General features: G+C 44.6%; 1 long non-coding RNA gene across 1 annotated transcript; it reads right to left on the bottom strand.

Annotated features, from left to right (window-relative positions):
* Positions 1 to 489: 489 nt before the first annotated feature.
* LOC109367219 lies at positions 490 to 4,254 on the bottom strand. The gene is made up of 3 exons (XR_002114116.2): positions 4,128 to 4,254; positions 3,729 to 3,811; positions 490 to 2,974 (listed from the first exon to the last, which is right to left on the bottom strand). It is a non-coding gene; the product is annotated as an uncharacterized LOC109367219 (long non-coding RNA).
* Positions 4,255 to 7,710: the final 3,456 nt, after the last annotated feature.

Here is a 7,710-nt window from a genome sequence, read left to right as displayed (position 1 = left end):
GAGCTCAAGGTGGGGATATGGAAGTGCCCAAGAGAACAAGCCAGACTCAAGTCTGCTTGGGCAGCATAACCTACCACTGTAATACCTTATGATCTATAGCTCGGCCAGTAGATCTGGATTTGGTTCATGGACATCTAGCATTGCTCTGAAACTAGAAAGGAAGAATGAGTTCTCCTTTCCAAGAGTTTATCATAAGCCCAGCTGAGGTCAGGGATTTCTCACTACAGGATGTTGAAAGTTGCTTTTTTCCCCTCACTTTGATTTCATAGCACATGAATAACTTTTTTTAAACTGTGAGCAAAAACCACAGTAATGTTAAAAAAAATGCGGAACATCTTTTCATGCTTTTTTCCCCCCGAAAAAAGTCTAGAGCCCAAGTGTCCAACCTTTCAGCTTGCCTGGGCCACACTGTGTGAAGAGAAATTGTCTTAAGCCACATATAAAATAGATAATGTTTTTAATGTACGTAATGTATGTACTTATTTTTAAATATACTTTTTATTAAAGCATAAAAAAACATAAAACTAATGGGTTGGACACGTACAATCTAGAGAGATTTTTTCAGTTCACAAAGGAGGAATTTGGCCCAGTTTCCTTGCAAATAAAATGCTGGGTTGAAAGCATGTTTATATCCCCGCTCACAAGTAGCACACAAGCAGCAGGATCACAGGGTTGATGCAGTATGGAATCCCTTTTCTAAACAGAAAAGAAGCATCCAGCAGAGTTGTTGAAGACTAGATAAAACAAACAAATCATTAAGGTGGAATCGAGTTAACACAGAGCAAGAATAGAAGAACAATAATAAAAAAAGTGAATTGCTTTATAAATGTCAAAACTCGGGAAACTAACTGTTTAAACAACATTATTTCTTTTTAGTCACTTGTTCATGGAAAGTGTTAACAAACTGAAGCTGTTCTTTTTTGACGCCCATATGAACTAGATCACATCTTAGATGGCAGCTGTGCTAATTCATCCATGCCAGGAGTCTGTCTGATGAGATGATAGCAAGCGGCTTTCAAAATTCCTACAGCTGTGCTGGTTTTGCACAGGAACCTCGGCACAAGTCTCCCCAAAGGGAGAAGAATTACCAGGGTTTTGTGGTACTAAAAAAAAGCCAACAGAAATCTCTATCAAGTAACTTCCAACACCTAATAATTCATGGGGATATTTTCCAATGTGCATTTATACAGTACTTGGACATTATGCTGACATGGCAGCACCTTTCCAGCACACCAGGAAACTTTCTAATAGCTTAAGAATCACAGACACACAGAATGGTTGGGTTGAAAAGAACCCTAAAAGCCCTCGCAGCCCCAACCTCCTGCGGCTGCCCCCACCAGCTCAGGCTGCCCAAGGCCCCATCCAACCTGGCCTTGAGCACCTCCAGGGATGGGGCATCCACCACATCTCTGGGCACCCCCTTACCATTTTAATTGCTCTGTCTCAGAAATGTTTTATCTGCTTTGTTTTGGTTTTATCTATTTTTTTTACCACAGTTTGTTTACCAAATGGACACATGTAAGACATTCCATATGGCTTAGCTTCCTTTTGACAAACATGCAGAAGCGCTAAATATTCAGGTTATTTGAAATCACCCTTACAGAAAGTTACCTGAAAATCACTGAGCTTTTAAAGCTGACATGGTGTAAGTGAACACAGCACCGTGTGGCTGCTAATGAAACTGTATGCGATGCTGCCTGTGCAAATGAGACGCCTATCATCACCAGAGAGGCATTCCATACATTCCATCATAAATAATTAAGATGAACCTGCTTTCCTTGGCCCACTGAAGGAAGGTAATACCATTTGTCTCGGGTCTGTGGAGTTTTCATTTCCCTTCAGTGCAGCTTTTTGGAGCTGATAAATACATTGCACCAAAACAATCACCTGATGATCACTCCGGCAAACAAACCGTCTCTTACACCCAAATCTCCCAGGCAGGGACTGTAATTACTATCACAGTCTGTGTGACACAAAATTATGTAGTAACAAATGGCAACTGCTCACTGGGACGGATGTGGATCAGTAGACAAAAGGAGAGGATGAACGAATTGAAACCTGTAACTGTTCAGAGAGGCAGTGGGAGGATAAGCACAGAAACACATTTAGGATTCAGTTCTCCAGGGAGGGTTTGTTAGCAGAGACACACTCCCACTCAGCACACAAAACCAGGTTGCCACAGTGCTTTTCAGTGCAGTTGTCTTGTGCAATCATAGCCTCCTGCAACACTGTTCCCAATTCTAGCACGTCAGGGCAACATTTCTGCACATGCGTTAGCATTTCTGAGCAGGCATCTGTTGCGCACTCCCGAAACGTTTGTATTCCTCTAATGTGGGCATTTCTGAACATTCTTCCACAGCATGAATGGGAAATGTGACCTTCTCAGATATAGACACTCCACCGTGATGCACCCCGCTGAGAAATTCTAGCTATCACAAGATAGTACCATAACAATGTGACATTGAATATTTGGGTAGGTAACTATTTCCACTGCCTTCTTCTTCGTGCTAATCAGCATATGCTCCACTTTCAACAAATTCTTCTTTTTGCTTTTTCCACCTGTCTGCTCCCAGACATTTCTAGCCCATGGTTTGTATAGTTTTCCATGCAACCAAAGCAGTAAAACATTTGCCATACCTTCAGGTGCCAGTTAACCTTACTGAACATCCACTGGTAGAACTCAGAAGAGCAGAGTGGACCAAATGAAATGGCTGATATGAAATGGCTGATATTCACCTGGATTCCTGAGCTGAAGACAAGAAACCTCATTTGGCTGCAAAGCTGCAGTTCACATGATTATTTCTGCTTATTTCCTCCTACTTCCGCTTTTTGTTTTCCTTTCCTACTTCTGTTTTCTACTTCTCTCTACTTCATGTTTCAGGTCGTGTTTCAGATGGGTGCTATGTGTGAGGTAAAGCCAGCCCAGTAACGGGATTGCATATGTGTCACGCACATGCTCCTTCACTGAACAAAACTGAAATATTAGAAGCAAATTAATGATAACATTCACCATTAGATCTCAAAGCTGAGGCTGTAATTACTGTTTTGTTGACTAAAACCTAAAAAGTATAAAGGACAGAGTGATTTGACCTACACTTAATGCAGCGGTAGAAATTGGAGTGTGATGCTCAATGAATTGGTAACTGTAGTTACACAGCAGCTGCCATCTGACCCAAGGCTCCTATTTAAAATTTAAATACTGTTTAACATATATCCCAGAGATGTCAGTTTTGATGTAGTGGGTTCTTTCCAGGTGTTAAGAATAAACTCCCACTACGGGAACTTTTCCTCGTTGTCGTGGTGGGTGAAATTCAGCCTTGAGCTGCACCAGTCGGATGCACTCTCTCTTAATCATCCTGCTTCCTCCTGCTTACAGCACACATCATTTCACATGTGCTCTTTCCAGAGTTCACCCCAAAACTTCCATCTCTACATTTCCAGGATCCATACTACACATAACTCTTGCTTATCCAAATGTTTCCGTGTCTCCTTCTCTCGGTACATTTGGTCTCTGCTACACAACCTCTTCCCTAGGGCAGATTTTGTCACAGTCAAGAACCATGCTGTGCAAACTGCAATTACTTAAAGGATGAAAAACATTTTTGTGAGTGTTTTGAGGCTAAATTGCTGCAAAGTCCTCCAATATCACTGCATCATCCAAGAACCCCCAAAGAGAGGACACAGCTTAAAATGATGTGGGGGATGATTCCACCCTCTAAATGGTTTACCTTTCTCTCTTTCTGGTTTTCTTTCTTCTGTCCCTTAGGATTGTCTAACACCGGGATGCAGTTTCTTCACCGATGCTGCAGAGCTGGGAAAATAAAATAAAAAATAACCAAACAGGTGAGTGTAAGCTGAGTTTTCAGGCTTCATCACCTCCCTGCCTACGTGCAAGGCTAGTCCTGGCCCAAGATGAGCAGCCTTCCAGAGCACCTGCTTGTTCCCATTTACCAGCCATTTCAGATGGGATGTGCCATGAGCACCCTGCTCCACCACATCTCACCAAAGCAGGTGAAATTTTAGCAAAGAGCCCAATCAGACTCCTCCTGCAGCTTATGTCACGGGAGGACAGTAATTAGCAGCATTCAAATCAAGCGAAACCTATTTTAATACTTAAAAGGTGTTACCTTTAAACAGACACTTCACTAGCAACATGGGAAATCCTTCTGCTCCCAAAATCGACATGCACCTCTGCTTCTGCTGCTTAGCATAATCTGAAGGCAGCTCGTTCATTCCTTTTGTCCTCCGAGCCATAAGTCTAGAAAGGAAAAAAAAAGTTTTATAGTCTGATGGAGGAAGTTGGGAATCAAGATAGTGTGTTTTGTTCTGAAATAAAAAACGAGAAGTTTTCTGAGCATGCACCTATGGAGAACCTTAATAACAGAAGAGTGAGGGAGGAATAGTTTCTAGTCCACAGCCTAGAAACAATTTGCTATGAGATTATTTTAAGTTTGCTAAGTCTTCCCTATCAAACTGGCAAATTTATCCACATTTTGTACACAGAAATGAGCCTAATGTAGTTGTGGAACTGCTCCAACACATATGCATCCCAAACCAACCAGAAACTCCCCAAACCAAGCACTTTCTGTCTTTGTTCAGCCAAACACAGCTTATTTCTGTGATTCTGAAATCTCTCTCTTTTTTTTTTTAATACCTAGACTTCAATGAAGATCACAGGCTTGGGTTTCAAATCTTGGAAGCATCTAGAGAAGGGAAGAGAGAAAAAAAAGGCCAACACAGTTGGCAGTTTGGGTGGTATTAAAAAAAAAAGAGTATTCAGGCAGAGCGTAGTGAGAATAGTGGTTTGGAAATACAACCCTAAAGGAAGAGTCTCCAGAGAAACAATAGGGAAAGGAATAAATAAAAGAAGTTATAAATTCATCTATTTGCTCTTCCCTGACCCTTGCTTTTACTCCTCTTCACAGCAACTACCCTGGGAAAGGCACAATGCCTTCCCCTGTCACAATATTGAGAAAAATTGAAATGGGGAAGAAAGACCACCAGATGCTTTATTGTCTTAGGCGTTTCCACATAATTAGCTGGGAATAAAGGTCCTCTGCATGGTTTCATTGCGCTGAATGAACTTGGATATTGCTACACAGTAGTGTGTTTTATGATTCATGCTCTGTTATCCAGTGGCTTTTTGAAAACTGCCAGCTACTTTATCACTGACGGCCAAGCCTGGGCCTGGAACTTAAAATGCAGCAATGCAAAGTTAACTGTGCATGACAGATGTCCATGAAATTGTTTAACACACGCACGCATGCACACCCCACACACACACAGCTCTGTCTCCAGCCCCTCTCTCTCTCTCACTGCGAGGTCAATGTCGCAACAAAATAGAAATAATAGAAATAAAACCCAGTTACCGCAAAAGAAATCCCTGTGTGCTCCCAAAGTGGCCATGAGCAGCAGCCCCCCGAGCTCTCCCTCTGGTCAGGAAACTCAGGGTTGAGGGCTCAGGGTTGTAAAGTTCTCCCGGGCTTCTCAGAACCTGCAAAGTTGTACTCTGGGAGCACTACCTCCATGAAAGAGATCCATGGGGCCTAACTGCCTCCCTTAACACCTCATTCTACATTGATCTCTGTGGCAGAGGTCCACAGGGTCTCCCAGGTTCCACATGTGGAACCCACCCTGAGGGCAAACCCAGCCAATGTCATGGCGACATCCTGCAAGAGGGGCCCAGGAAAATGCCAGAAGCAGCATGTCTGTCCACTGGCCGCGCGTGGGAAGCTGCTGGTGCTGGTGTCATCTCTTGGGAAGCACGGGTGTCTCCAACCTGCTTGTCAAGCCCCATGGCACCAAGTGGGAGGAGGGCAAGCATATCCCTCTCCTTTCTTTGCCTTCCATGAACAGCTCTATTGATTGCAATTGGGTTATTAGCATGGGAAGGTGGTACCGAATGTGAATGGAAGTGACAGCAGCGAGGCAAAAGAAAGAGAATGGTGAATTGGCTCCCCCCAGAAAGAGAGGGGAGAAGCCCCCTGACCCTGCCTGGACTTGCTTTGTATTCTGGGATGGACGAGCCCTGGCCCTGCTGGCTGCTCTGATGGGCAGGGAACAAATCCTGAGAACCCCACGTACACACTGCCAACCGAGGAACGTAGAGTGGGATGGATCTGTCCCACCACAGAAATCACCTGCAATAAATGAAACACGCAGAAAGAAAATTCAACTAAGATACAAGACAGAGAAGGATTGGGTCCCCATTTCCTTATGTTGAAACAAATACTTTCTGCTGACTTCATGTAATTTTGCAAAGGAAGCAAAAATACTGCTACAAGGGACGCTGGGCCCTACTGGCCTAACTTACTCTGCTTTGAGATTTGGTTTTGTGCACGGTGCCCAGCCTGCAGCAAGGTAAATACAATCCCACCCCTCCAAGTGAGCCAGAGCTCGGTGGGACTCCGACGGTCTGCATGCCCGCCCAGGCGTGGGGGTGCACGCGGCCGGTGGGTGGCCCGCTCAACATTTTGGTGGATGTTTCATTCCCACCCCTTTTACTACGACCCTGGTCAGGCCACTTTTATGCCAGTGACAGCTTCATGAAGCACAAAACATGGAGCAATACATGGCATGAAATTGGCAACAAAGCCGAGCAAAAGAAGGAACAATTCTCTGGCAGGATGTGATCACAGTATGGCTGATTGGATCTGGAAGCAGATGCCAGCAGCGGGTATTGTCCTGGTGACTGAAAAGACATGACCCCCGAGGTACAGAAGACAACGAGGCCCTCCTTATGAACCACAGGGGGAGGGGAGAGGAGGTGAAACCAATGAATAAATCAGGCGATGGAAACAGGGGAGAAAAGAAAATGCTAAAGAGGACTTTTATGGGGAGCGGGGCAGCTCAATGCGCAATAGCTCTACCTCCCCAGCTAGCTGAACACTTTCTCAGACAATGGCTTTTTAACAGATGGGAGCCCTGCTGAAAGGGGCCAAGTTGTGTGCGGTTGAGAATCCCTGTTTGTTTAGTCTGCAGCTCGGGCAGGTGTCTGCAGAAAGGCGATCCAGCAGGTTAAGTGTCTCAGAGGCATTTAACACAGGCGAGCCGGCGTATGGAGGAGGACTGGTTTCACAGGCAGGGCTCTGATCTTGTTAGACTTGTGTGTGAAGCCCTGGGGATGGAGAGGAAAAAAGCAACCTCTTTTTTCCTTTTCTTTTAAGGACAGATTTTCTCGTGCTGTGGCAATCAGGCCCTAGCAATAAACCCTGCTGGTGAGGCCGTCTCATTTCACAGATACTGACAGGGCATGAAACATCACAGCTTGCAATGTCACAACTCTGTGCTCCTGCGGGCGTTCGATCCTTTTCCCCTTCTCTTACAATACGTTTGAAAATCCAGCTGCTAACAGTACTGCTTTCTGAATGGGCTGCTTCATCTATTTCTGTGTTCACCAGAGGTCCTTGAAATTCCTCTCACACATCTCCTGACCTCAGCGATAGGGAATTATCCTCTGCAGTAAGAGAGATGTTGCCGTTCTGGTTGATTATGGCTGATGTCTCACTGAAAGAGCAGGGGATCCCACCAACATTTCCCTTGCATGGTGAGAGATGGAACTGATTGTACAGACTGGCCCTTTGCTCTCTTTGTCCAGCATCCAAGTGTTTGCTGATACACTCCTTAGCACCCACAATGGGAGAGTTTTCTTGCAAGATTCTATCCAAAATGGTCAAGTTGTAACAGAATGGCCCGTGCCAGGAACGCAAA

Source organism: Meleagris gallopavo, chromosome 4 (assembly GCF_000146605.3).
Source record: "Meleagris gallopavo isolate NT-WF06-2002-E0010 breed Aviagen turkey brand Nicholas breeding stock chromosome 4, Turkey_5.1, whole genome shotgun sequence".
Classification (NCBI taxonomy): domain Eukaryota; kingdom Metazoa; phylum Chordata; class Aves; order Galliformes; family Phasianidae; genus Meleagris; species Meleagris gallopavo.
This window is presented reverse-complemented; position numbering and strand designations above follow the sequence as displayed.